Genomic DNA, 10313 nt, shown 5'->3' on the forward strand with positions numbered 1-10313 from the left:
TCCAGTGACTCTGAGAGCAGCAGGCAACTGAACCACCCAGTTCTATGCTGGGAGGGATACAGCAGGACACATGTGATCTGCCATTAATCCTGATGTCTTCAGTCCTGACCCCCCTGCAAAACCACAAGCAATCTGACACTCCTTGGTCTCAGAGGACAGGTTCCCTGATCCTCCAATTCCCGAGGGCTGTGCCCTGTGCTCCACTCTGCATTGCAGACCATGCTGCCCTCAGCACAGAACTCAGTGGCCTGTTCCAGAGCCATTCCCCAGAGCCAAGACTGACTTGTGGGACCGCCACCCTCCCAGGCAGTGCAGTGGTGTGCCCACGGGATTCCAGAGTTGGGAATTGGCTGGTGTTTGTCCTCTTAGCAGCCTTCAGTCCTTCTCAAAACACTGCCTTTCTTTGCTGAATTCTTTCCTGTAAACTCCCCAGTTGTCCTTTTATCTAACAGATTATTGCATTTGAGGCCTCTTTAGACATTTACTGTAGTGGATTGAACAGTGTTATTCCAAAATGTGTGTCCACGCAGAGTCTGTGAACGTGACCTTGTTTGTAAATAGGGCATGTGCCAATGTAACCAAGTTAAAAAGTCATACGGGAGGAGAGGGGACTCTCAATCCAATGACTAGTGTTCTTATAAGGAAAGAGAGAGAGAGACAGAGATATAAGCAGGACATGTAAAATCAGAGGCGGAAGTCAGAACGCTACAGCTACTAGTCAAAACACGCCAAGCATGGTAAGCAACCTCCAGAAGCTAGGAAGAGCAAGAAGAGATACCCCCCCCCAAAAAAAAAAAATCTATAAAGGCTCTGATGACTTTTTGACCTGCTCCATTTCTGATCTGGGTTGGTTCACCACTTCTTAGGCAATCTGGTGTCCCCCACATCCTGGGAGGTCACCATATTGATGCTGAACCTAAGTGCAAACACCCTATCGACATAAGCACACAACATCCCAGAACTCCTGGGCTCAAGCCATCCTCCTGCCCTCAGTTTCCCAAGTCGCTGGGACTACAGGTGTGCTCCACTGTGCCGGCTCTGATGACATTTTGATTTCACACATCCAGCCTCCAGAACTATGAGAATACATTTCTGTTGTTTCAAGTCACCCTGTTTGTGCTAATTTGTTATGTCAAACCTGGGAAACTTACACACCGACTCATCCTTAACTTCTCCCTCTCCACATCAACATATCACAAGTCCTTATTCTGTCCATTGAGTATTTCTCAATTCTATTTGTTTCCTACATTCCCATTCTTACCATCTAATACAAGTCTTCATCATCTCCCACCTGGCTATTGTAAAAGAAAAATGTGACTCCATACATTTATTTTTACTCCACACATTTATTTCTCCAACTTGGTAGCCAGAGTAATCTTTAAAAACACAGATAAAACCTACCTATTGCAGTTAAGATGTTCAAACTCTTTCATTTGGATAACAAACCCTTTTATGATCCAACCAACCCACAATCCCAAAGTCAACTACCAGCACCTTCTTCATTACTCATTATATCAACTCCAGGTAGATTGTACTTCCTCAACTTTGCCATGCTTCTCATGGATGCTTACATATTAAAGCTGAACAAGCTTTTAGTTGTGCATTTAGTAATGTATTGATATGGAAGTTCTAAAAAAAAAAAAAAAAAAAAAACCAGAAACTGCATTTGTTATGTCTTAGTTCATTTTGTGTTGCTATAACAACAAACCTGAGGCTGGGTAACTTCAAAATAAAAAACAAGTTTGTTTGGTCCACAGGTCTAGAGACCAAAGGGTTCATACAGCATGGTTCAGTGTGCTGGTGAGAGCTCCCTTGGCTGCATCACAACATGGTAGAGAAGCAGAAAGTGGACCAGTATCATGAAGACTGAGCCAAGGCATGGATGACCTCACTTTATAATATCCCACAGGAGACCTGACCCATTGCTGAAAGACAATTAACCCACTCATGTTGGTGGAGCCCCCATGACCTAACTTTCAAGTAGTTCCCACATCCTTTTATTTTTTTTTTCAGTGAAAACTAATTATACAGAATCAGGGGTTTTATTATGGCATTTTCATACATGCACATAAGATGATTTTAATTTTATTCCCTAATACCTCCCCTTGACCCCACAAAGCCAATACCAAATGGAAAAATCTGAAAGCATTTCCTCTAATATCAAAAACAAGACAAGGATGTCCACTCTCACCATTCCTTATTCAATATAGTACCTAAAATTTTATCCAATGTAGCTAGGCAAAATAAGGAAATAATAGGCCTCATCTCTTTAAGTTTCAACCACCTCAATACTGCCACTGACGAGCGTTCAATACATGAACTTGTGAGGAACAAACCATAACCAACTACAGCAGTCCTGTTCACTAGAGTATCCCCAGTGCCTAATGTACCTAGAAATATATAAAATGCTCAGTAAACATTTTTTGAAACAGTGACAGAATACAATCAACTCTTCTTAAATTGTGCTTAATCAAAACCGAACAGATACACTTTTCTAGAAATGCAAGTTTCAACTGAGAATGTATTTCAACAGAAACAAGGTACAGAAACTTCAATCACCCTTCATACATCATTACTTGAAAGAAAAAAAAAATAAACATTAAGTTTTAACCAACCTACCAGCAAATGAACTTTTGCTCACAAATCCGAAAATTAGAAACTCTTTCTGCTTAAAATATGTTCATTAATCATTAACAACTTATCATCTTACCATATAAGTCTAGTTTTCAAACTAAACATTTACCCACACAAGGTCTAACCATACCAAGTGTAGCCTTAAGACTTAACTCTTTCTGGAGAAGGTATCGCCACCAAGACCATTAAAGACAGGGAAGAGGGAAGGAAATGAAGTCACTGTTTCTCAGCCTGACTGGAGACCACAATTCTCCATCCCCCTTTATTTCCATTCAATCAAGTGTTCTACACAATCACAAAGGTTTGCTAGTAGCTTGGAAGAGAAGTTCATCTCTGTAAATATATATGTAATATATAATTACAATAATATAAATCTATATTTTCTCCCTCTTTCTGAAGACATTATTCTGTTACTAGCTAAAACCAAAAAGTAAAACCAAGGCAAATCCTGTTCTACCTTCTTACCCAATTTGTTTACTACATTTGTGCTAACAGTGCTCACCATTCTTTACCCTAGTATCCTGGTTCACACACAAGTAATAGGAGCACTCTTATTTCTATTACATTCAAAATAGCATCACCCAAATCTAAGCCCCTTCCCTTCACCCATACCCAGTAAATACCACTGTCCACTCAGCTTTTCCTATCAGAAACTTAGAAATCATTTTTATCACTTCCTCTCCCTTCTCCCTTTCCAACCCATCAAATGATGCTCATTTTACTTCCTAATATGTCCATTTCTTTCCATTTTTGCCTTCATAACAAATTCTCAGTCAAAATAAAGTCAACTTTCATTAATATTACTATAATAATCTACTAACTGATCTCCCTTTACCCACTAGTTTTTTCTCTAATTCATCTTGTATGTTGCAGGCAAAATGCAAATCTCATCATGGTACCCTTTCCAACTCTTCTTTACCTCCCACACCACCTCTATCCCTACCTCCTCCCCCCAACTTGACCTCTTCAGTTGTTTCTCTTATTCTTGGGACAAGGGACACAACCTTGACCATTGCTTACCTGGGCCATATGATTGGTCTTCTGGCTCTCTCCCTAGTTTCATCTCTTCCCAGTCACCTCTTATGTCTAGTTTTCCTTCACTTCCTTGAAGATACCCTCTCCATTCACTCAGTAAAGCTTTGCTCATTCTGCTTATGCCGTTGGAAGTGGCCTGCTTCTTACCCACTCTTCTACTCAATCACTAAATCACAGTAGGAACATCATGTCCTCTAAAGACTGTCTCTTTTCAACCCCCAAGACTACAACATTATATCATTTTATATCATAGCACTGTGGGGTTAAGTAATTTGCCCCCTACACATAGCTTGTAAGTGGGAAGTTCAAGATTTAAAACCAGTCTGGACTCCAAAGCCATACCATTAACCACACTACACTGCCTTCCTATATCAGTGTCTATTACAACCCCGGCTCATAGGAAACATCAAATTAACATTTTCCAAATCAATTCTTGCCCCGGGAGACTTGACGTATCCAAAGGAACAATACCCTGCTCCATTTCTTAATCTCATTTCAGCTGCCAGCTGAATACTTACTTTTGACAAAACAAAACAGAAAAAAAAAAATCAAACCAAAAAACAAATGGTCAAGAAGGCATAAAATAGCTCTTTCTTTTCTGAGTTTCTATTATGTCTAATAGTTGGCTAAATAATATAAAATCACACACTTCTCTTTATTAGATTTTAAGCCTAGCATACTCTTCAGTCACATTGGTTCTCTGAAACTTAAATTTCTCTCAGACCATGAAAAATTCATGTGTTCAGTGAGAAACAAGTATTTCCTTTAAAATTAATCATTCCAATCTCTGTGCTTTACGTATGTACTAGGGCCATGTACTTTATATTTTTCTCATTGTCCCTATCATAATCTCTTGATTTTTCATATTCATTGAATACACATACATATACTTGCTCATAAAGAATAGGTGGTATTTATTGGTCTTAGTAAATTCAACCCACAGTTTACACTTGATGCTAAGTACTCAGTAATTATTTTCAATTCAGTGGATATAGTCCCCTTGGTCTTGAGAGAAATCCTTCTTAAGTAGGATTTTCTTTCCTTTCTAAGTAGGATTTCTCTGAATATTTTGAGCTGTCCCTCTTTACATTATTAATATTGCTAATAATAACAAGAATAAAAGCAGCTAACATTTATGGGGCACTTGTTATACGCTATAAAGCAAATTTATGTACATTTAGTATCTATAATAATCCTATGAAATAGGTAACATTTTTATCCTATTTACATAATAGGTGACTTAGATATAAAGAGGTTAAGTAACTTGCCCCATACACATAGCTTGTAAGTGGGAAGGCTATTTAAAACAAGGCAGTCTGGACTCCAAAGCCATAACCATTATCTATACCACGCTGCCTCGGATGCATTTAAGAAGACGTATCCACAAGTTGCCATCTGGGCTATGATCAAATGTGCTTCTAGTGGACTCATATCTCCCCCAGACAACGAATTTAAGTCATGCACAAAATGCAAGAAGGAAAATAGAAAGTAGGAGGGAAGAGAGAGAGAAAGAAGGGTGGGTGAGAACGGAGAGGAAAGGAAAGCTGAAGGTTCTGGAAAGTGAACACTAGAACACAGAATCTGCAGGCAATCTATACTTGGAAGAGGAATTTTTTTTACACCTTCCCACCTGAGAATAGCCAAAATCAACACCTAGCAGAAGCTAACCATAATAGAAAATCCGCAGTGTCTCTGGCCTAAAGAAGGAAAGACAGAGTTCAAGGCAACCACAGGCACTGAAAAATGGATGATGAAATCCCCAAAAAGAGAGGGTCTAAGAAAAGACATCCCAAATTCTGTACATTAATACTGTCCCACTTCCTGCTTGATCCATCATCAATGCATGCACAGGAAAGACTAAAGAGAATCCAGCTAAAGATGAAAGACCTGATCTGACTTGAGAGAGAAATTACTCTTTGATCAAAATCCTCAACACTCTTTGGAGGGATATAACAGAATTCAGAGTCTCTACAGCATAACAGTCACAATGTCATGATAAATTCATGACATTACTTAGAATATAAAGGGTCAGGGAAAATATGAGTTAATCTCAAGGAAAAAAGCAAAGAAAAAGAACTCTTTTTCTTCCTGGTTCACCCTTCAAACATGTGACCCAGATGTTTGAATTAGCAGGCAAGGATTTCAAAGCAATTATTGTAACCATGTTAAACAAACCATTACAATTAACCTAGAAGATAGACTCACAAAGAATGAAAAGGTTGTAAATGTCAATTGTAAATGTAGAAACTTTGTGAAGGACCAAAGAGAAAATATAGAAATGAAAAGTAGAATATCTGAAATTAGAAAGGCAGCCTTGCTGGTATAACTATCTTCCCCAGAGAATTCTTTCTCTGATTCTATATGTAGCAACTTTTCTTCTGTTTAGTGTGACTGATAACCAACTGCAGATATCCACCCTCTCACTCAATATGTCCTTTCTTGAGTGTCCCAATGTCTGACGCTGGCATTTATGACAATATCTCCATGATGTGATTCCTACTTCACTCTCACGCCACTACTCTGACTAATATTTCTGACTGATCTAACCCTGGATTGCTTCAGTTATGGCTTCAAAATATGTCCCCAATTATGTGGCCTTCCTTCTTTCAAAGGACGAAACTGATTCCCTTCAGTGTGGACCAGACTTAGCAACTGATTTATAATGAAGAGAATATGACAGAATAGTGAAGAATAGATTCTGAGAGTAGGTCATCAAAGATATTCTCAAATAAGCTGTCCATGTCATACGGACCTTCAAGCATCCCTACACAGAGATATATTGTGGACAGCATCCCATTCCTCCTACCAATAGCCAGCAAGAGGTCCTCTGCCAGTAGTCATGGGTTATGGATAAAATCATGTCTCCCCTTCCCCCCCCAAAAAATGACTCCCCCCATAGTGTCTTGGAATCCTAAGTCTTATTACCTCAGAATGTGATTTTATCTGAAGATAGAGTTTTACAGAGATAATCAAGTAAAATTAAGTCATTGAGGTGAGCCCTAGTTCAATATGACTAGCGTCCATACAAGGGGGTCAAATTTAAACACAGACATACGTGGGGAAAACAGCAAGTGAAGACAAAAGTGAAAATCAGAGCAACTATAAACCTACAAATGCCAAAGATTGAAAGCAAGCATGAAAGAGATACTTCCTCACAGTTCTCAGGACAAACCAACCCTGAGGACACCTTATCTTATACCTCTGGCTTCCAGAATGTGAAACAATTACTGTCTATTGTTCTAAGCCTCCCAGTTTGGGTTCTTTGTTATGGCAGCTGTATGAAGCTAATATATGAGGTATGTGAGCACTTTGGAAGGAGTCCCCTCAATCCCATCAAATTTTCAGATGATTACAACTCCAACCAATATTTTGCCTTCCACTTCTTTAGATGTCCTATACCAGAGCTGTCAACTAAGCGATTCTTGAATTCCTGCCCCATGAAAATGATAATATAAATATTTGATGTTTTCAGTATTTTTATGAACTAAATTGTGTCCTAAAAGGTTGAAGAAGCTAAAATGTAAAGGATAAAACTTGATTCTATAAAGTCTTTCTTCTAGTTCTGTTAAGTTACACATTTCTGAAGTAAGATTAAGTTTTGTTCTCCTGGGACCTGAAAATTGTGAAAGCATAAAACAATTCCCGGAACTGCCCATTAGATGTGTGTCGAAATCTCCCCTGACCACCTAGTTGCTCAACGAGAACAACCCCCTTTCCTCAGAAACCATGCAGTCCCGCACGTACACACCTCAGGGCTTAAACCAATCAGTTTAAATGTATACCCATCTTCGTACTGACCAATCACCCCCACCTGACCTGTTCCCTCCAGTGAATGTGCTAATTATGTTTTAGAGTTGTTATTTGATTTTCCCGTGGTATGTGATATTTGCTAAAGGATGCTATGATGTATGTAAAGTCCCTGCCCCCTCCAAAGAATGTATATAAGCTCTGCTCAAGTTGTTCCCGGGGCTCTTTGTTCTTTGCTCCTCTGAAGTGAGCTCTGAGCCCCAGCATGCTGGACCCCCATTAAACCCTTTGCTGTTGCATGAGACAGTCTCTTGGTGGTCTTTTCCTCTGACGTTCGCACGACCTTTACAGTCCCATCATCTCTGAAATAAAACTCACCTATGGAAGCCTATCCAAGCTTAAAAACAGACAATGGAGAAAATCTCTCTAAACGTAAAAAACATATTTGGAAATAAGCAAAAAAGAATTATAATTCAGGATGCACAATAAGGCAAGCCACAGATGCACCTGAACAAGGAAGGGTGAGGGAGGGCTGGGGGTATAGCTCAGTAGTAGAGCACTTGCCTAGCATCCTCCTTTTCCTCCCTTTCTGTCTTCTTCTTGCCTAGCATGTGGGAAGCACTGGGATTCAATCCCCAGCAAAGAAAAAGAGGGAGGAAGAGGAGGAGGAAGAGGAGGAGATCATCAAGAAGAAGAAGAAGAAGAAAGAAAGAAATGGAGGAAAAGAAGGAGGAAGGGTAAGCAAAGTTTTTATTCACAAATAGGGAGAGAGTCACATAAACTGCTTGGAAACACAGTTCATTGGTCATGGAGACTGAGGCAAGAACTGGTGTCAGTTCATGGCTGGAGGTACATTAATAGCTAGATAGCTGTGTTCTTTCGAAAGCATCTTATCTGAATTGTTGCAGTCTCAAAAAATTTTAAGATAAAACTTTGTTGCATTAATCTGTGTATACACTTGTGGGGTGTGCAGAACAAGAAGGATTTTTCTGCTCTTCAAGGGCAATAATTTGTCTCAGTTATCATTTTAAATTCATTACAGTTTCAGCATAGAGTAAGAATTCAATAAATGTTTGGGGAAAGAATCTGCCCCTTTAGTTCTATCCTCAGGCAGTCCTACAACCAAGTCTTATCTCCGACAAGCAGGTATGAGTTCTCCTTCATAACATCCTGGCTCTAGCTGTTCGGGGTCAGGAAAGCACAATTTCATCTTGGAATAACTAACTTCCAAGCTCTAATCCCTAATGTGACTGTGTTTGCAAACAGGAACTTAAAGAGGCAATTAAAATTAAATGAGTTCATAAGGATGTGGCCTAATCCCATATGACTAGAGTCCTTAAAAGAGGAAGAAGAGGCTGCAGGAATGCCCGGAGAAAGCGCCATGTGAGCACACAAAGAGAAGAAAGCCATCTTCAAGTCAAGGAGGCCAGCCTTCAGAGAAACCAAGCCTGCCAACAACTCCATCTTGGACCAACAGATTTCAGAGTTGAGAAAATAAATTTCCATTGTTTAAACAACTTAGTCTGCATCCCTACTGCAACCACTGCGTTGTGGCATCCCTACAAGATTAATTATGCTACAGGGTTTGGAGATAACTTGTCACATAATAATAGGTAATATACTTTCCCATTCCATCCCCCAATAAACACATACTTTCCATCTCTCTTCACCTCCCAAACTATCTTAACAGCTTAGCTCCAAAGTATGTAAATGGGAACTTGAACAAAATTTCTCAGAACCAACTTAGTGTTCTGAAGTTTGATTCCCTCACAGATTATAGAAAGGACTGTGAAAAGTCTGTGGCAAACAGATCTTTCCATCAGTGACCTCTGAGTTTTAAGAGAAAGCAGAACAGGATGACAATTAAGCAGAGTGTGACCCTGATTGACTTTAGACTGTGACCATGTGACCATGACCAAGACCATGAGAGGAAGATGAAATGAAAAGAAACTTTTGTTTCTAATCCAACTGAGAACTCGGGTTCACAAAACATAATCACTGCCTTCTGTGCTTTCCTTAGCTGCCTGCATCCATCTCTGATACAGACATTGTATCGTAGGACATTGTGACCCCTCTTGCTCTTCAAGAGCAGTGACTTGTCTCGGTTATCCTTTTAAATTCATGACAGTTTCAGCACAGAGTAAGGATTCGATCAATGTTTGGAGAAAAGATCTGCCCCTTTAGTTCTATCCTCTGGCAGTCCTAAAACCAAGTCTTTAAAGAGGCAGCACCGAGCTGAGAGCCTTGCTCATTAATCTAGTTCTCTTAAGAGAACTCCTCCGCTGCTCCTGACAAAGCCAAAGTCTGACCTTCCAGACAATCAATTTTACCTTCAACTTGCAGCGTTGATTGACTGGTAAGCTCTTCACCACTTAACCCTTGCCACTTCCTTTCCCACCACCATGGCTGTGCTCTGCCTTGTATTTTCTAACCATAGTATAGTACCCAGGCATCCCATTATCTGCTCTCCCTAGCTGGCCTGAATTATCACCCAGATTATAATCAAATCAGTGGCCCCCACCATCTCATCTATCTGACTCCAGGACAGATTGAATAGACAATAATTCAGCAAGCTGTTTAAAGGTTGAAAACCTGCATTTATGATTTGATGACTTTAAATCTTTTACTTTTGGTTCTCTGAAGACCTGGAGTGTATGGTGAGTCAACTATGCTCTTTCAGCTGCCTCTCCAATGCTGAAAGGTCAGGCTGCAACAAAGTGACCCTCTGTTAGAGTGGAGAAAACCTCCAAAGCCTCCCCCACCAACACCTCAGCTATGGTAATCAAGTACATGAAGGTATTCCTGAAATTTAATTAAACTTTATTTTCCACAAAGGCCTGCTTCCATCCTACTTCAATAATTTTGGAAATGTCAACATACCTCCTCTATCAAGTGTA

The sequence above is a fragment of the Marmota flaviventris genome, chromosome 3 (genome assembly GCF_047511675.1).
Source record: "Marmota flaviventris isolate mMarFla1 chromosome 3, mMarFla1.hap1, whole genome shotgun sequence".
Lineage (NCBI taxonomy): Eukaryota > Metazoa > Chordata > Mammalia > Rodentia > Sciuridae > Marmota > Marmota flaviventris.